The 21,884-nt window shown below is 32.6% G+C and overlaps 1 pseudogene; it reads right to left on the reverse strand.

The window, feature by feature from the left end:
* Positions 1–369: 369 nt before the first annotated feature.
* On the reverse strand, positions 370–16,487 carry LOC143070951 (uncharacterized; annotated as a pseudogene).
* Positions 16,488–21,884: the final 5,397 nt, after the last annotated feature.

The raw sequence follows: 21,884 nt of genomic DNA on the forward strand, positions 1-21,884 counted from the left end.
TTATTTTCTACCTAAATTATAAAAGAACTGACTAGTCTGTATAGGTTTTGCTCATAGTTGGAGTCCTTACAGTGACATTTAGCTGTTACTTTATGTGTCATTTGGTCTTTTGTTAAGAATTTATGTTTTTGGAAATCTTACCACCTCAACTCATTTTTGCATGGCATGTTATAATGGTTAAATCTGCTTCATTCAAATTCTGTATAATATCATTGTCATATTGGCCATACAACTATGTAAACATCTCCAAGTGGCAAGTGTATATGGAAAAATTCTTTGTCTATCAGGCTACTCATTGGGTGCAATCTTGTATCTTGTATCTAGTATAGTATATTTTGACAAATAAAACAGAACAATATTATATTATATAATTTGACTTTTTATTCAGTAAGTGCCAGTTTTTAACTTCAAAGTTGCAGTCCTGACACTTATAGGGAGGCCTTATATACTTGACTATCACATATCATTTACAACAATAATTATGTTAATAAAGTATTAATTCTGGTAAGGACATATATTTTATACAGGATTGACTTTTGCTTATGTTAAGATGTGATTCATATACTAACTTTGTTGAGGGGCCATAAAATATCATTCTTTTCCTCATTTGTACTAATTTTTGTATTACCCCAGACAGGACAATACTTTTGTTCAAAACACATCGGTATCAAAATGGTTTAATGAACAAGCTAAAATCTAGTTGTAATAAAAATAAGAATCAATGGCACATATCATCATATTACAAGTTGATGTGTCTTAAAAAAATGTCTAAGAAAAAGTGTTGCACTCCTGACAATTTTGGAATCTTTTCTTAACACCCTTTATTTTCCTAGGATATTTTGCAGGATTATTCTACTCTCCAAGTCCAAATAGTCAAAAATTTAATCAAAAGGGGATCAATAATCTTTGCATCAAAAGTAATGTTTTGATCTCTGTAATCAATTGGGTTGAACAAAATATAATTATTTGATAGTGTGTGTAACTAGATTTTAAACAACATTTGCTCCATATTACAATACCACAGAAAAAATTTCAAATGACTCATAAAATTATCATAATTCATATAAGACAAATTACTCTTCAGTTTTCTTAATTTAGCATTGTTTTGCTCGACCATCTGTGTGTTCACCTTGCTTAACTCTGGATGAAATTTTGCCTCATAAACTCTGGAACAACCTGCAATGAGGAGAAATGCAATTAAGTTTTTTAAATAGTAAATGATATACCTAGTCACAGACAAAAAATAAACTACAATTTGTTTTTACATTTTACACTACAGCTGTTTCCTTGCTGCTCTGAAATATAAAAAAATATTAAATAAAAGAAAACATGATGTACAGCTTAATTATTCTTTTGTATTTGTTATTTGCATTTTAAAAATATTGTTGTCATTTAAATATTTATCAAATTGAAACATATTTCAGCAATATAGCACTGCCTAAAAAATCTAAACAAAAATAGAAAAAAAATCTAACAAAGATGCAAACAAAAAGGTTGATGTATTTGATAGTAAATTTGACAAATATATAGTTTATGCATCAGAATTTGTCAAATCTTTTAATGACTAGTAAAAAGATTACCAGTACAGGTGTTGTATGTATATTTGATAAACAGCCCTTTATGCCTATATTTTACCCCTCATAGTAAAATATTTAGCATAAAAGGCCCATCCGTGTTAAAATCAATACAAATTCAAGTCACAAAAATTATGTCTTCTTTATTCTTAACTTGCTATAAATCATAAATTTGTAAAAAATAAAACTTACTGGTATGATTTCCCCAGTGCAAATTGTCCACAACAAACAGTGTGTCTTTAAAAAAATCAGGATCTCTGTTTAGGCAGTATGAATGCAGATTGCAAGCATTGTCATAGATGACAGTAGTTGGTGCTAAAAAAAAAGAATAAATTTATGTAAATCACTCCTATGTATGAAACACTTGGTAGGATAAAAAAAATAGCTTCTGAAACAGGCTATAGATATCTTTTCATTGTGCTTCATTACATATTGTCTATCTAAAAAGAGAGTAATTATAATAAATGATTTGTTTTTAGATATTATATATGTAGAACTGTAGAACTAAGACAAGAATGTGACCATGTTATACAATAATGTCCCACTCACACTATCACTTACTATGTTCAGTGAACCATGAAATTGGGATCAAAAATCTAATTTGGCATTTAGATTAAAAAGATTTTATCGTAGTGAACATGTGCACTAAGTTTCAAGTTGATTGGACTTCAACTTACTCAAAAACTACCACGACCAAAAACTTCAACCTGAAGCAGGACAGATAGATGGACATATGAACAGACCCACAGGCCAGAAAACATAATGCCCCCCAGGGCCCTACTATCATATATAGGTGGGCATAAAAATCAAGGTATAACATATATGTATATATAAAGCATTGAAAATAGGTACCTTTCTTAAATCTGGTACAAAGAAATGTGAAAGGAACATTAGGAGATTCATTGCACTCCATTATTTGGAATCCATAACAAATACCTGAAAAGAAAAAAAAATCTATTTTCAATAATTTTTTTAACAATATTTAATTCAGAAGCCTGTAATTCAGTGGTTGTCGTTTTTTTAAGTCATGATAAGTGTTACTTTTTTGTTATTTATACATAGATTAGGTCTTTTTCTTAGAATTGTTTTACATTGTCATTAACAGAGACCTAAAGTTGTTAATTTCTGGATTGTTTGGTCTATTGCAGAGAGTTGTCCCATTGGCAATCACACCACATCTCCTTTTTTATACACACAGTACATATATACAGACAGTATCTAATAACCATATACAAAACAAACAGACAGTATTTAATAACCACACACAACACATAAAGACAGTATCTTATAACCAAAAACAGTTCATACAGACAGTATCTAATAACCACACACAGTACATACAGACAGTAACTAATAACCACACACAACACATACAGGTAGTATCTTATAACCACAGACATTACAATGACGCCTTTTGACGCCTGTATAGTACCTCAGTTGAAACACTTTGACTACGAAATGTCTGCATCAGACTTAAAAAAGTTTGTTTCCAATATGAAAAGGATATTCATGGGAATATCTGACTTGAATTTCATTGATGAAATATTCGTTTTTTTCACAATGCATTATAACTTTAAACCTTTTTTTTTTTTTTTATTGAAATAATCCTATGCGAATCAAGAATGTGAGAGAAAAAAATCCATGGAGGAAAGGGATATTAAATGCAGAGCACCTGAAAGGAAATATTTGAAAAATATGTATTACCGTGTTTACAAAAAGCAGTAAATATCCCAGGCAAAAGTGTAGGATGCCTTGTTGCCTCTTTCTTGCACTCGTCTTTTAACACTTTTGATCTATCTGCCTTGAAATTCCCTCTTGTCCTTATTTTCTTCAAAGCTGGAAAATAGCATGTATTATCTACAGAGAATTATAATTGGCCATCATCTGTAGATAAGGACTTGGAAAAGGTGTTAACTGATTTTTCATATATTCCACGAAATATTAATTTATAGTTAGATGGTATAGGTCCCGATTCTTTTAAAATATCAAACAATAATGGTACTTTGATTTGTAAAAATTCCATCATTTCTGGATAACTTGCTGGGTCGTCTGAGATATCCAGTACATCATTTAATTTTTTTTTTCATCTACTGGTATCAGAGCACAAGCAGGCGATGAGCTGGATATTAGATTCATAATAAGTCTATGTTCTATTGGACAAACTTGACAGCATCCTAGACTTTTCAGCATTTCAAACAATGGTAAAGCAGGTGCAAATGTTTTCTTCAGCCCAGTAATGATTTCACTAAATTCAAAGTTTTGGATTTCCTCTCCCTTGCTAAATTTTTGCACCAGGTCTCTTGTTTTTTTATGGTTGATGACTACTCTGTCCTTGTAACTAGTATAAATAGAATTGAAGCATTATGAATAATATAGAAAATTGTTATGAAAATATATTCTAAAAATTTGACCCTCCATCTGTTATGGGTGGCATTGTTTTTTCTGTTGTACATGTATATTAACTTTTTAATAGGATTAAACTTATTCATCTAAAAATCCTTGTTGATTCTTTATAATACCAGCTGGTTACAAGAACTAGCATTCTGATATCCGATACATTTATCAGCATGGAAATTTTACTGAAATAACAATAAACAAATTAATTTCTGTTCAACCTTCCAAAATTGTAATTATAAATGCATACAATCACTTTATTTGAACTCTGGTTGATAGTTGTCTCATTGGCAATTGTACCTCATCTCCATTTTTTTCATATTAATCCTTGTTTTTGCAAACTTTTAAAAGGTTTAATCCTAAGTGTTGCAAAAGTTCAAATATGTATATGATTGGTATAAGCATGAATTTTCTTTTATTCCTGTGGATTGACATAAAGGACTGAAAATAGTACAGTCATTTGGTTGAGATTCCCACTTCACAAATGTTTTGCGGAAGGACAATGATGTAGCATCACAAACTATAGTATCAGGAGTGTCCCCACATTCTGTGCATTGGAAGCCAAGGTTATAGTCAATATTTAAAAGACTAAGAAAGGCATACCAGGAATGCCTAAACTTGCAGTAAGTCATCATCTTTTCAAAATCTTTATATCCCATTTGCTTCATATGGTCTGACCATACCTTGTAATATGCATACATGGTACACCTATGGAATAAAACAAATAAACAGTTGCACCATGAGAGCATAATATGCCTGTCACAATTTCAAAGAATAAAGTTCAAAACAAGGAATTATTTGGTATTGGAATAAATTTTAATTCTGGAAAATTGAGGAGAAATGTATGATGGAAACTAATCGAACTAAAAAGGGTTAGCCATGCACACATGGCAAACAGGGTTTAGTTTGTTCATACTGAAATGATAGTGAAAGTAAAATTAACCTTAGCCATGCATACATGGCTTACCCTATTTAGTTGGTTAAGTTTTTCATTATACATTTCTAATCAATTTTCCAGAATTCAAAATCATTCCAGATTCAAATAACTCCTTGTTTCAAGTACTTCTCAAAGTTTTATGCAAATTGGTTAAAGTGTTTTTGAGTTAATATCCGACATGTAGACGACGGACAATATTTTACTAAAATACGCCCTGTTAACAGCTTACTTCGCTTACTAGTTACATTAACAAAATTGAAGACTGTAGTGCATTTATTAAGAAATTGAGCCCTATTCACTTTTATACCACTCTGATACATGCCATCAAGATGTATTCTAGCCTCTAAATCAATTCACTTGAATTCATTTTCTCTCCCCCCTTCCCCATAAAAAAAAACCCTTCTGTCGTCAATTTATTTAAGCAGCAGGGCTGGCAAATATGTATCAGTTAGTGTCTGCCAGTAATCAAATGCATGAAAAGTTCTAATTGTTAATAAAATTTCTAACAAAAGATTTCAGATATTTAAAGTACCATTCTTTCAAGAATCATGTCCAGTTTAATAAGTTTCAATTGAAAAGTGGTTTTGTGGTGGGATTTTAAAACTTATGTTTTTTTTTTTTAGAACAAAGGTAAATTGATAACAATACATAACTTTTCTGTATACAGTACAAATACTTTTTAGTGTACTAGTATCTTAATTAAATCCCTGAACATATTTTCTGCCTAGACTCTCAAGGCCTGGTTGTTAAAATGTAAAAGAAAATTTGAACAAATTTCAAATAAAATTTAGTAAAATTTTATATCCTTTATATATATATATATATAATCAGATATTACCAAACAATTGCAATTAATAGTCGCTTTAGGCCTTCTGAGTTTCGTCCCTTTACATCCATATGAATAAATAACCATTTGTACTTGGGACTCATCAGTAGGCAGTACGAATAGTGTCAATAGTTGAAAAAAAATGTAAGTTTTTTTCGAGTCTTGTAAAGTAAAGTGAGTTCATTTATTAGTAAAATATTTTAAACTTCGTTTATTACTTTGTCTCTCATTACTCTTAAAAAAGTTTCTGTCAAAGTTTCATAAAATTGTATAAAGATTTGACTAAGTAAATAATGTGTAACAAACTTGAACCTAACAATGAATCTACTTGATATTAACTGTAAATAAACTTAGTCCATTTATCAGATAAAACATGAAAAAATATGAAAAAGTGAGAAGAATTTCTTAAATGGACTCAAATTGAAATATTGACAAAAAGAAACCTTGTGGTAATTTGAAAAAAAAATAATAAATATCATAAACAACAGTGCAAAGACAATGCATTTTGACTTCAATTGAGAAAAGATTTTATCAAGTTATTTCAGGATTCACTTGTACAGACTATATATGAAGAATCAAAAACCATACAGTAATCTACATATAGCCATAATTTTAAACATAGGTATTTAAAACTCATTAAAAATACCTTGCATGTAAGAAATGAAGCATGTAATCACGCAATACACTATGATGTACAAGAAATGATTCCATGTTCAAAATGCAGGATTCACTGCCATCAAAAATGAGCTGATTGTCACATTTGGAACATTTCTTTCCATAGACTACAAGAACAAAATAAAAAGATAAATAGTTAGATAATGACAGGTTCAAATTCTTATATCATTGCAACATATTATACATTTTTAATAAAAAGGGTGAATATACAAAAGTTCCAAATATTTCATTTTTGGCGCATATGATTTTTCTATTTTCAGTTTATTTTCATCTGTCACGTCATGCAGAGCCTAAAGTGGCTTGTTATGATTCTTAGATTTGTTCATTGTTGATCAGTCATTGAACTACAACCTTTATTTGGTGTCTGGTGGAAAATTATATCATTGGCAGTCATAAAAATTATAATACATTGCAATTCTCAAATGAAATCTGAGGCTAGATTATATGTACTGGGTATTATTGTTGTTCTTTTTAAAGTATAAAATTGATATTTCATCGTTGATCAAATTTAAATCCTACATTATACAATATATTACCATTGGTCTTGTTGATCTCATATCTGCAAAACAATGGAATTTCATCTTTATTTTGTTTGAAGCAGGTGTTCTCCCAAGGACTGTGACATCTGTCACAAATAGGAATAGAAATTTCATCAGGAAACATTTGAAAAATGTTTTCTTCTTTCAGCTGGTTTACTTCAAGATATGGCTGCCTTAAATGTTCAGGGAGGTGGAATTCTACCAAGTTTTTTGATAAGGTTTCATAAATGTAGGTCTTCTTTCTGGGATGATCATTAAGAAGTTCCAAAAGCTTATAAATATAATCAGGTACTTCATCTTCTTCACACTTGTTTAGGTAGATCTGAACATGTTTGCAGTGCTTGCAGTGTTTTTGCTGACAGGTGAAGCAAAATACAGAGGATGACCAAATAGAAACAACTCCTGGTGACATGCCTGGATATATAATTGCCACGTAACACGTTCCAAAATTCAATTCTACCATACCCAACTCCTTAAAAGAAAAAACATACTGAACTATAATGAGCCTGTCTGTGCTGCTCACCTTGGTCTATGTCATATTTAGCAAAGAGCACTCGTTTTTTTTTCAGCAAAGGTAAATGCTGTGGCTTTATTATTATTCGTTGGAAACCAATTTTCTTGGGATTAGTGGGTACAGGGGAAACAGAAATTCCAATATTCTTTGAAAATTACAATTTTCTATATGCTTGTCATGCAGTAATTGGCAAAACCACAAAGAAAATTCATTCCCAGGAGAATAATTGAACCAACACAATCATAAATGAAATCCTTGCATTTAATAAGATGAAAATTAGATACTACATCTTGGCAAAATGACCTAAAAATTAACAGAATACATACCTTTTTTGGTGTTTCTAATTGCATACCATAAGAATGATCTGAAAATTTGAGAAAATATCAGGTGAATGGTCTTCCTGCAAATAAAGCTACAGGCTTTGCTGGTTGAAAAGCAGGGTCATCCGACAGAATGTTTTTTCAACTCATCGGTGACCTATATCTTTTAATTATTTTTTTTCACATAAGCTTAAGCTGTACTTAAACTAAACTATATTAAAATTTAAGCGATTTCTGTAATGTTATATTACTTATAATAAGAGAGAATTCAACATTATAAAAAATCTGAACTTTTTTTTCAAGTGGTCACTGAACCATGAAAAAGAGGTCAAGGACATTGGACATGTGACTGACGGAAACTTCGTATTATGAGGCATCTATATACAAAGTATGAAGCATCCAGGTCTTACACCTTCTAAAATATAAAGCTGTAGCCGCCGCAGCCGGATCACTATACCTATGTCGAGCTTTCTGCAACAAAAGTTGCAGGCTCAACAAAAATGATTTATACCCACGAGCCCCCATGGGGTTGACTGACAATTTTGGTCATGATAACTTATTTGTAGATCTTACTTTGCTGAACATTATTGCTGTTTACAGTTAATCTTTATCTATAATAATTTTCAAGATAATAACTAAAAACTGCAGAATTTCCTTAAAATTCCTTAGTCAGGTGTAGCAACCCAACAGCGTGTTGTCGACTTCATCTGAATATATATGGATGGATAGATCTTAACCTAGCGAACATTTTTACCCAAGCTCAGATTTGCTTTAAATGCTTTAGTTGCAGAGAATATAACAGTGTAAAATCAAGTAAAATACCTGGTTCTTGAAATTCAGGAACAACTTCCCAAAAAGTGTCAATATCCTTAACAAGATGCTTTGTCAGTCTAATATGTTGACAAGTAACTTCTTTAAAATCTGCAAAGAAAGAAAAAAACTTACAAGATTTCCTAGAGACTAAACAATTTGTATTTTTATGATTTGAATTGACATTTTTGTCTTTATCAAAAAAAAATTTAGATGAAAAAACTGTCAAGATAGGTGCAATTTGGGTACCGTCACATATGTACACTGTAAAGGCTTTGTGACCTATTTAAAATATTTAAAGGTTTTATGACAATTTTAAAATATAGAAGTTCTACGTAACTGAAAGTTCTAAATAGAGTATTTACCATATTGCTACTTAAGGAAGTCTGAAAATGCTGTTATTACATTTTCTTTAAAAACATTATGTGTTTAATATGTTCATCATGTATGTTCATACAATTGTTTTTTTATTAAAAAAAAAAACACCTCTGATTACCTTGAAAATGCTTTTCTAATCTTTTCGATAAGGAATCTATATATTCTGCATTCTTTAAATTGCAAGTACAGCTGTATAGCCATGTACACTCAACAATACCGTTAAAAAATACAGCTTTCCTTTTAACAATTTGTATCTTCTGTTTCTAAAAAAAACCAAAAAAAAACAGTTATGAATAATAATTTTCAATTGGCTTTCAGTTTTGTTTAAAGTCATGCAAGGGATGTTCTAATTATTGAAATTCTGCTTATCACCATGATCATGATGATTATCAAATATCAATCTACATGATCTGTGTAAAAAAATAGATTTCTATGCAATCAAAGTTAAAATTAAGCATCTAATATATAATTCTATATTTTGTTCATTACACATCATTCATCTTTCATACTGTAGTCTAATTCAAAATTTTGAACGGGTATATGAAATGCACAAGCAATACATAAGTCTTTCTTAATTTCTACATTTTCAGCATACAAATTAAAAGTAATTGATAAAATTCACAACAACATGAACAAAAATGTAAATATTATATTGTTAAGGGGAAATAGGTAGCTTTCATTTAATCGTATAAAACCTCCATCATCATCTACCATAAGTTCTTTCCTGCTACTGTTGAAGTCTGCCATAGCGAAAGTCGTAAAGTCTTCATTGCATGGACCAAAATATCCAGATTCGCTGATTAACAAGCTATACAACAGAAAAGGATCCTCTACTGGGATGCTGTAAGATGTTGTAGTCTTTGCACAATTTTCTGCCACCTAAAAACAAATGAAAAACCATGTTGACTTTTGACATCCAATTTTATTATGAGCAAAATTATATGTAAACACACAAATATATCTTTCACCTGTCCTACATGTCTATACTTTTTATAGAATATTATATAGTCTGTATGTACTGTCTGTGGTTGTTACATACTGACTGTATGTACTGTGTGTGGTTATTAGATACTGTCTGTATGTGTTGTCTGTGGTTATTAGATACTGTCTGTATGTAATGTCTGTGGTTATTAGATACTGTATGTATGTAATGTCTGTGGTTATTAGATACTGTCTGTATGTACTGTCTGTTGTTATTAGATACTGTCTGTATGTAATGTCTGTGGTTATTAGATACTGTCTGTATGTAATGTCTGTGGTTATTAGATATTGTCTGTATGTACTGTCTGTGGTTATTATATACTGTCTGTATGTACTGTCTGTTGTTATTAATGCTGTCTGTATGTACTGTCTGTGGTTATTAGATACTGTCTGTATGTACTATTTATGGTTATTAGATACTGTCTGTATGTACTGTGTGTGGTTATTAGATACTGTCTGTATGTACTGTCTGTTGTTATTAGATACTGTCTGTATGTAATGTCTGTGGTTATTAGATACTGTCTGTATGTAATGTCTGTGGTTATTAGATATTGTCTGTATGTACTGTCTGTGGTTATTAGATACTGTCTGTATGTACTGTCTGTTGTTATTAGATGCTGTCTGTATGTACTGTCTGTGGTTATTAGATACTGTCTGTATGTAATGTCTGTGGTTATTAGATACTGTCTGTATGTACTGTCTGTGGTTATTAGATCCTGTCTGTATGTACTGTCTGTGGTTATTAGATACTGTCTGTATGTACTGTCTGTTGTTATTAGATACTGTCTGTATGTACTGTCTGTGGTTATTAGATACTGTCTGTATGTACTTTCTGTGGTTATTAGATACTGTATGTATGTAATGTCTGTGGTTATTAGATACTGTATGTTTGTACTGTGTGTGGTTATTAGATACTGTCTGTATGTACTGTGTGTGGTTATTAGATACTGTCTGTATGTAATGTCTGTGGTTATTAGATACTGTCTGTATGTACTGTGTGTGGTTATTAGATACTGTCTGTATGTAATGTCTGTGGTTATTAGATACTGTCTGTATGTACTGTGTGTGGTTATTAGATACTGTCTGTATGTAATGTCTGTGGTTATTAGATACTGTCTGTATGTACTGTCTGTGGTTATTAGATACTGTCTGTATGTAATGTCTGTGGTTATTAGATACTGTATGTATGTACTGTGTGTGGTTATTAGATACTGTCTGTATGTGTTGTCTGTGGTTATTAGATGCTGTCTGTATGTACTGTCTGTGGTTATTAGATACTACCTGTATGTAATGTCTGTGGTTATTAGATACTGTCTGTATGTACTGTCTGTGGTTATTAGATACTGTCTGTATGTAATGTCTGTGGTTATTAGATGCTGTCTGTATGTAATGTCTGTCGTTATTAGATTCTGTCTGTATGTACTGTTTGTGGTTATAAGATACTGTCTGTATGTACTGTCTGTTGTTATTAGATGCTGTCTGTATGTACTGTCTGTGGTTATTAGATACTGTCTGTATGTACTATTTGTGGTTATAAGATACTGTCTGTATGTAATGTCTGTGGTTATTAGATACTGTCTGTATGTACTGTCTGTATGTACTGTCTGTGGTTATTAGATACTGTCTGTATGTAATGTCTGTGGTTATTAGATACAGTATGTATGTACTGTCTGTGGTTATTAGATACTGTCTGTATGTGTTGTCTGTGGTTATAAGATGCTGTCTGTATGTACTGTCTGTGGTTATTAGATACTGTCTGTATGTAATGTCTGTGGTTATTAGATGCTGTCTGTATGTAATTTCTGTGGTTATTAGATTCTGTCTGTATGTACTGTGTGTGGTTATTAGATACTGTCTGTATGTACTGTTTGTGGATATAAGATACTGTCACAGAGGGCATCATATCTACAGATTTATATTCTAAACCCACTGACACTCATCAATATTTGTCCCCTAAAACTTGCCATCCTGCTCATCTTACCAAGAGTATTCCATACAGTCAGGCACTTAGAGTCAAGCGAATATGTTCCAACACAGAAACAACTAAAAGACAACTACGTCAACTTGAAACTCGCTTGAAGAAAAGGGGCTACAAACACAGAAATATCAAAAAATGCTTTCAGAAAGCGGAATCAATTCCCAGGAGTGAACTATTGGAATACAAAGTTAAAAAGAAAAATAAAAGGACTCCATGTGTTCTTACTTACCACCCATCTCTCAAAAACAGCTTTGGTGTCATTCGTGAGCATTGGAAATCAGTTGAAAAGAATTCCAAACTATCCAAGATTTTTCCCGAGCCTCCAATGATAGCTTTTAGGCAACCTAGTAGTCTGCGGAACCTGCTGGTGCGGGCTGAAGTGTCTGATAATAGAAGTACTTCTGGAGAATGTCGTTCGTGTGAAGAAAAACGCTGCAAATGCTGCCTACAGATGCAGCATTCATCAACATTTCACAGTAAGGCAACCGAAAACAACTATAAGATATTTTGCAATGTTACCTGCAAAAGTATGAATGTTGTTTACATACTAGAATGTTCGGTTTGTGGCCTCCAATATGTTGGTGAGTCAAAGCAGCCTTTCCACAAACGCCTCAATGGCCATAGGAGTGATATCTCTAAGAAGCCACTTCTCCCAGTTTCTCAGCACTTCAGACAGTCGGGTCACAAACCTGATGACTTTAACCGCATGAAAATTCTAGTGATTGAACAGAATATTCACTGGAGTGATGCCCAGCGACAGGTTCGGGAAAGCTTTTGGATAAAGGAACTTAATGTACATCATCCAAACGGCATCAATAAGAAATACTAGCGTTTTTGTTTTTTTACTCATTTTTATTGTTAATATACACAGTCACGTACATTGATTTATAGTGTTTTGTTTATATTATGATATTCAGGCTTTTGGATTAAAAATCAATCTACCAAAACTTACCTGTATTATTACTGATCTATTTTTACACCTTATACATTATGTATCAGTATTGTTAAAACTTGTGACACTTGAAGAAGGCCATTTGTTGAGCCGAAATATTTGTCAGCACGATTTAATAACAACATTTTCGTATTATAACATCTTATATCAGTACCGTTGTGCAAATCTTTAGACTGATATAATTTTTTCCTTATCTGCATAGTATCGCCTATTCTAGACGATCCGGTACATAGTAAATTTGCTGGTTAGTCGTTTTTATAGACTTTATATATATATATATATATATATATATATATATACATTTCTAGGAATATGATTGGTTATAAGTGGCTGTGAAGAGGCCATGTATATTCCATATTAGGTTAGTAGTGACTCAATGTGATGCTTATTTCAATATACAGTTAGTAGTAAAGTTAAAACTTTGACACTTTTTGATTATCTAATTGTATTGAAAGATCTGTTTAATATTTTTATAGATAATGGAAACTTACAAAATTGTTGACTACATCATCCACAGTAGCATTGCATTTATTTGTATTCCTTTGTTGATGAGAAATTTTCACACCATCTGTCTTTTTACGCTTTGGAGGCACACTATCAAGGTTATATTTCAATAGTCCATTTCCTTGAACTTTGTTTAATGGCACTGACACTGGCTTCTACAATTATGAAAATAGATAGATTAAAATCAGTTTTGGAAATGCTGCCAGCATAATGTAGTACTTGAGTGAAGTTCATTTTTGCTAAAAATGTACTTATAAGAAATGGAGATGTACTGTTTAGTGTACATGTACTTGATGTATGTATTGGTGATGGAGAGTGTACTGTGTACATTGTACATGTATTTATTGGTAATTCGTATATTTTCCATTTGATTTTACTGCCTAATATTTTCAACTATCAACGTACTGGCTGTACGTACTATACCATGTGGAATATCTTAACTTGCCCTAACAGGCTCGTCTAGATATTCCACATGATATAGTCAGTATCAAAAACAAAAGTACCTATTATTCTATATATATATTGGTGGTGGAGCTTAGTGTACTTTGTACCTGCATTGGAAATGGTGATTTCCCTGTGTAGTGTACATGTATGTATTGATGATGGTGAGTGTATTGTGTACATTGTACATGTATGTATTGGTGAGGGAGAATGTACTGTGTACATTGTACATGTAAATATTGGTGGTGGTTCTTAGTGTACTTTGTACCTGCAATGGTAATGAAGATTTCCCTGTGTAGTGTACATGTATGTATTGGTGATGGTGAGAGTACTGTGTAGAGTACATGTACATGATGTATGTATTGGTGATGGAGAGTGTACTAGTACTGTGTACATTGTACATGTATATATTGGTGGTGGTGTTTAGTGTACTTTGTACCTGCAATGGTAATGGTGATTTCCCTGTGTAGTGTACATGTATTGGTGATGGTGAGAGTACTGTGTAGTGTACATGTACATGATGTATGTATTGGTGATGGAGAATGTACTAGTACTGTGTACATTGTACATGTATATATTGGTGGTGGTGCTTAGTGTACTTTGTACCTGCAATGGTAATGGTGATTTCCCTGTGTAGTGTACATGTATGTAATGGTGATGGTGAGAGTACTGTGTAGTGTACATGTACATGATGTTTGTATTGGTGAAAGAGAGTGTACTGTGTACAATGTACATATTGGTGGTGGTGCTTAGTGTACTTTGTACCTGCAGTGGTAAAGGTGATTTTTCTGTGTAATGTACATGTATGTATTGGTGATGGTGAGTGTATTGTGTACATTGTTCATGTATGTATTGGTGGTGGTGCTTAGTGTACTTTTTACCAGCAGTGATAATGGTGATTTCCCTGTGTAGTGTACATGTATGTATTGGTGATGCTGAGTGTATTGTGTACATTGTACATGTATGTATTGGTGGTGGTGCTTAGTGTACTTTGCACCTGCAGTGGCGATGGTGATTTTCCAGTGTAATGTACATGTATGTATTGGTGATACACATGGAGTTCAACTGTTTATCAATAGTATAGAAGTGGATGTAGAGAACAGGGTTGCATTCAATATTGTAGCGGCAACATGGGGCTAAGTGGATTTATGACTATTAAATGTGCAGCTAGCTTAAATGTACTGATGTACATGTAGCTGCTTCATAGATATTAATAGCAACTAGGCTAGCTACTTGTTCAGTAGACTAAAATTTACATCTATAACCCTACGTAGCAGCTAAGATATTGAACCCAACCCAGGATTGGAGAGATGAAATATTTATAAATTATTGATACTGACAATTGTTGAGGGTTAACGTTGCATTCAATATAGTAGCAGCTACATAGATTTTTACTAGTTAGTAAACATGTAGCTAGCCTAGCTGCTAAATTTATCTAGATAGCAGCTAAGCTAGATTAACATTCAGTACCTAAAAATCTATGAAGCCCTATACATGTAGCTGCTATGACAAAACGTTCAATATCAAGGCAGCTAGAATAGCCCATATGTGTCTAATCATGCTAATATATCAGAATGACATCATTTGTAATTCACCTTATCACCATTCTCAGAGGGGCAATTTTCTAACTCACACACACATCTCCATTAATCCCGACAGGGAGTGTACATGGATTCCACTGTACCCTCGCAGCTCTCGAGAGGAATTTTCCAGGGTTGAGTTCAATATTGTAGTAGCTACGTAGCTGCTATCAATATCTATGTAGCAGCTAGTCTATACTATAGCTACACGTTGAATAGTCAAAATCTATGTAGCACTACATAGCAGCTATGATATTGAACACGGCCGAGAACATGTACATATATCGTTGAATAGTCAAAATCTATGTAGCACTACATAGCAGCTATGATATTGAACACGGCCGAGAACATGTACATATATACATTTTTGATTCCCTGGCCTAGTTAGCATGAACTTTTAGGATTATCTTGTAGATCTATTTAGCGGCTTCACTAGTTAAACGTCCAATAGCCAAAATCTATTTAGCGCTACGTAGCAGTTACAAGAAAAAGTCAGTGTAGAAGTCCTGAGCTACAGTATAGACATAGAAGCCAACTCAGTTCTTGGTCGATTCGATAAAGTAATGTAGCACATCCTCTGATATCTTAACCTCAATATCTATGTAAAAAAGCAAATATATAAGTCTGTAGAAATATGTAGGTATATTCGAGAATTATGATACATATAGGACAATTCCCCGTTGTATTAAAGCCAGAATTGGTAGCTACGACGTAACCATACTTCTTATTTCCTCTATAACTCAGATATATATATACCCTTTTCGGCATCTTGTTTCCACCATTTTTTCCTATTCTTTCGGGTCGTCTCTAGCACAATCCATATTTAAAAAAAAATAAAAATCCAAAACTAGTTGACCAATCAAAACGTGGTTATTATCGTGGTTGATAGATCTGGTCTTAGTGGTACATGTATATTATACCTCAAAATATCCCCTTTTTAACACAATAAGTTCTTTGAAAATTTAATACTTTGAAGACATTCAATAGCTCCATAATTTTTACACATTTATTCTATGTTCCTCTACTTTCCTAATCACCACAAATAATGAAGTTCAGTCATTTGTTAAAAATAGAAACATGTCCAATATCACTACACAGAGATTTTTCTTTACACTTGACTTTTGAGTTCCTCATTTCGAGGCGCATTAGGGATGTTGTCCCAGATACATATTGACTTGATAAACAATTTAACCCCTAATCAGATTTGCTCTAAATGCTTTGGTTTCAGAGTTATAAGCCAAAATCTACATTTTACCCCTGTGTTCTATTTTTAGCCATGGCGGCCGTCTTAGTTGGTTGGATGGCCGGGTCACTGCACACATTTTTCAAACTAGATACCCTAATTATGATTGTGGCTAAGTTTGGTTAAATTTGACCCAGTAGTTTCAGAGGAGAAGATTTTTGTAAAAGACTACAAAATTTACGAAAAATTGGTCAAAAATGACTATAAAGGGCAATAACTCCTTAAGGGGTCAACTGACCATTTTGATCATGTTGACTTATTTGTAGATCTTACTTTGCTGAACAATATTGCTGTTTACAGTTAATCTCTATCTATAATCAGTCAGGGGCATTACTTAAACAAGTAACTTTTAAAATTACCTATACAAGTAATGTTGAAAACGAGGCTATTTTAAAAATTACTTATATAAGTAATTTTTCTAAATATTATTTTTATTAGTTTCCAATTATAAAGATTTTACTAGCTTTAACAAATTTTCACAGTCATCTGGTTATTTTTCGTATGAAATATAAACGCTAATCCTTCTGAAACACTAATTATCTTTCTGACGCACTGATCTTTCATATCGACGCTTCTTTGTCAAAGATTGGTCTCTTGGGACTATTAAAATATCGTTTTCATAGAAAATCTCCAAGATAGACAAATATAAATAGATAGAAACTTGTGAATTAATTAAGACTTGAAGTTATTTATAATTTGTTACCCAAAATAATTACACATGTTCCTTAAATAAGTGTTATTACTAATTCTTTCAAAGTTGTATAAAATAACTTATTCAAGTTATATTTTTGTCATTATTTTTAAAGTAACTCTTGATGTCTATAATCCTCTCAAATCTAATAAATTCTTAATTTTATGATTTAAAATGATGTAAAAATTCATGAAAACTTCATTTAGTCCATGTTTCTATTGAAATTTAAAATAACTCTATTGAGTAATTTTATAATTTTTAACAACAAAAATTATCTATATAAGTAACTAAAAAAAGTTACTTGTTTAAGTAATGCCCGTGACTGATAATAGTATTCAAGATAATAACCAAAAAAACAGCAATTACAAATTCATTGGCAGCAACCCAACAATGGGTTGTCCGATTCATCTGAAAATTTCAGGGCAGATAGATCTTGTCCTTATAAACAATTTTACCCCATGTCAGATTTGCTCTAAATGCTTTGGTTTCAGAGTTATAAGCCAAAATCTACATTTTACCCCTAGGTTCTATTTTTAGCCATGGCGGCCATCTTGGATGGTTGGTTTGCCGGGTCAATGGACACAATGTTTAAACAAGATACCCTAGTGATGATTGTGGCCAAGTTTGGTTAAATTTGGCCCAGTAGTTTCAGAGGAGAAGATTTTTGTAAAAGTTAACGACGACCGACGCCAAGTGATGGGAAAAGCTCACCTGGCCCAAAGGCTAAAAAAATACCTAAATACTACTAGTATAGTAAGAAAAAACTGATAAACTATATACCTAAGTTGGAACAGACTATACAATTGTGTGCTCATTAAACCTTTTGTCTTTTTTGTTTTGTTTTCTAATAGATAATTAGTAGAATTAAAAGTGGGCAAACCAGGAGGAAACCAATAAATTTCACTGTTGTTTTACAAACATTTTTCCACTTGAGTTACTTCCCCTTTTTTGTAACCATTCAAAATTATTTCTTATATTAACTTACGTTTTTTGGGTAACACAAGAGAATTCAAATACATATTGAAATATAACTTTTCATTTTTTTCATACCTTAACACTTAATACAATTACATGTATCATGATTATAAAAAAAAAGTTGAAAATTATTTTTTTCATCTATACTTTCTTTAACAGTTTAACTTTATTTTACTTTACTCTAATTTCAATCTTTGGTAGAAAGTTTTAAAAGCCTGTCTCTTCAACACTTCAAATGTACAATGTATCTTAGTGTTGATACTTGAGGTTGAAATACTGCAACAGGTCACAAGGTAGTACACAAATGAACCATAAGCTTATAAAAGTGCAATGAAAAGTAAATGATGTTTTAGAAACATTGATTTGAATTATAAGAAAAATGTCCCTTAAATACTGAAATTCAGCTAAAAAAAAATTGTACGCGTTATGACCGGAGATTTCATTCTTCAATGCAGGTCATGACCTGCATATTCATGGTCACAGGTTGACAGGTATGCAAGATATTTATAACTATTAACACTAGCCATGCTAGCAATCAACACACTGGAGGATCTAGATATTTTCATAAGTGGGGGCACACTAACTGCCTAAGAGGGGGCCCGCTCCAGTCACACTTCAGTGATTCCCATATAAGCAACCAAATTTTTTCCCAAAAAGGGGGGGCCAGGGCCCCCCCCCCCCCCAACCCTAAATCCGCCTCTGCAACATATTTTCATAAGTGATAGTCTCCCTTTGTACTGTGTTACATACAATATGCTGAATTTTCAGTTATGTAATAAATGATGTACCTTCAATGGTGTTTGTTTGTATGCCAGTGTCAGGTTTAATCTGAATGTTCCAATTGGAACTTCCAAATGTTCCATGCCACAAACAGTATACTTAATCTTTATCCCCATTATTCTGTCCTTTTTTCTCTATATACTTTATATTTTTGCCCATTATTCTCTGTTCTGTAAAATTCCACCCACAAACTCATGAAGTAGATTTTCTAAATGTATTATGGCAGTTATCCACTTTTGTCAAACTATTTGAGTGTAAGACCAGTGGGGTGTCAAACCAATGGGGTGTCAGACTAATGGGATGTTGGATCAATGGGGTATCAGAATATCGGTGCGACCCCAAATCATGCTCTCCCATGGCCATTACCTTGTCATTTAACCCCCACGTTAGGCACCAATATAACCAGAGAGTACTTGAAGTTCTATAGCTCAGTTGGTATACTTGTAAAAGAGAGGTCGAGAGTTTGAGTCCAGGTGCCTGTTGAGACAAGCAATTTTGAAATGAAATTAATGCTCTCCAGTTAAATATGCGCCCAACTAAAACACCCATGGTTGTCTAAGAGAGGAATTCTAGCTTGGGTATGTGTTGTAAGAGTCATTATGGTATGGTGACTCTTCCTGTAGGGGGAAGGGGGGGTGACGGGATTCTTTACTGTAGGAAATGAGACCTGTATATAATTACTAACTTAGTCATACGTGAGCAGTTGTGCTAAGGAAGTAAGTCTTAAGCTCAGTCGGTGTAAGTGCTGCCTGGTAACATTGAGATCCCGGGTTCGAGACCCTGTGCTGGTTGAGACAAGATGATTCTGTAAGAAGAATCTAATACAAATATAGTCCAAATAATTATGACATCTTGAAAGGCTATTACATTTTTTTTGTTTGAGGCCTTACATCATTTGTACATCATGTACATCAATGTACATCGCAGGAAGGCGTCAATGCAAAAATTATTAAAATAGCTTTCCAAGACGTCATAATTATTTGGACTAATACAAATTTTAAGTCTTGTCTTCTTCTTCTGGTATACATTGTATACATGTTCAGTTACAGATTCATTAATATTGTCAAAGATTAGGAACTGTTGCATGCGTTGAGTATGTGATTAAAAATATGAACAAAAATTTATCTTTAAATTTGTAGAATACTTGGTGATATTTATATGAAAGAAAAACAACAAGTGAGTAAAAAAATATGTACATTGGTATTTATAGAATTATATTATGTTGTGGAGAACAGTTGGTGTCAACTGATCTCTATATAGGTTCCAATGGTTTGACATGCTACCACAACTTGCGGTAACATGTTCCATTGGATGATTGTTTGCAGAAAGAATGACCGTTTGTAGCTGTCTTTAGAGGTGGATATTTGCAGAAATGTTTGAGTATGTAATTTTCTTGTTCTAGTATCTGATGGTATGTAAGGACTAGTGATGGGATTGCAATGAGTCCATGGATGACCTTGTAGAACATGATAAGTCTGGTTTTGAGCAATGCTCAGTGAGTGAGGGCCATTGTAGTTCGTTTATCATGGATGTAACTAGTCCAAATAATGACTAACATGTAACACTACTTGTGTTGTGGTAATTGTTAAATACATATCGGGCTGCACGCCTCTGTACCATTTCTAGCTTTTTTTTATACTCTGCTGTGTGTGGATCCCATAAACTACAGGCATATTTAAGTTTTGGGAAGCACGGGATTTGATATTGGTGTTAGAAATTTTTAAAGTTTTTCCTCTGGAAGCCAATAGAGAGGGGGGATAGGACCTTTATCGGGACTCTGGGATAGGGTGTTGATATCGAGATTGACCCTTTCGGGATCCTGGATTTCTTTTTTTTCGAATTTTGGGAAGTCAGTTGATTTAATTATTTAAATTTGGGACATCTGGATTTCGTGTTTTTTAAGCCCGGGATTTTCGGGATCAGGACGAAATTTGGACTTATTAGGCTTATGCTCTCCAGTTACACCTGTTTACAAGGTGTATATATTTAGTAAACACATCAACATGTTTCGTGTTCTTCCGCTTACATTTACAAAACTTACATTTAACTAAACATTCATTGTCATAATTTTGATGAAAATGTCATTGTGGTATGCAGATAAAGATCTTCGTGAGAAAATTTCCTGAACGAGACACCTACAATATCAATCGGTACGTTTTCTAACTTTTAAGAGCGACAAACAACAACACCCATAAAAGAAACTGGTCATCGAATAAATACAGTTATTACAAGGAATGGCACGGAATAAGCTAAATTCAGAAAAAAAGATAATGGAGTTAAACAGAACAAAAATCTCTGGATATATTATACATTTAGGCGTATGGAAAGTGACCCTTTTAATGTTACGTTTTGGTGGTTTGTTGATTAATATACTTTTTGCCAAGCACTGACATATTATAAATGATTCTGACCATTTACTTTTTGCCTATACCTTATTATTCTGCAGAGTGCACCACTATACCGAAAAGATATAATGAACAAACAAAACCCAAATCACAGAAAATGATCATTAACTTAGATCTATGATAATCTTTACGATAAGATCTGATATTAGGTGCTGATTATATAATTAGAATCCGAAAAACAAACGTTGATTATTTTTAAGATGCAATCAGTTAACTTGAATGAACCCAAGGATTTATCAATCCTTCTCACTATACAAATCCTTGATGAATCAGATAATTCATTATTGACAAATCTACGTTTATGTATACACTCCATCATCAATAGAAAATTACTCTAGGTATATTTTGTTCGAGTCAAATAATATATGACATGTATGATGAGGAATG

This window comes from Mytilus galloprovincialis, chromosome 1 (assembly GCF_965363235.1).
Source record: "Mytilus galloprovincialis chromosome 1, xbMytGall1.hap1.1, whole genome shotgun sequence".
NCBI lineage: Eukaryota > Metazoa > Mollusca > Bivalvia > Mytilida > Mytilidae > Mytilus > Mytilus galloprovincialis.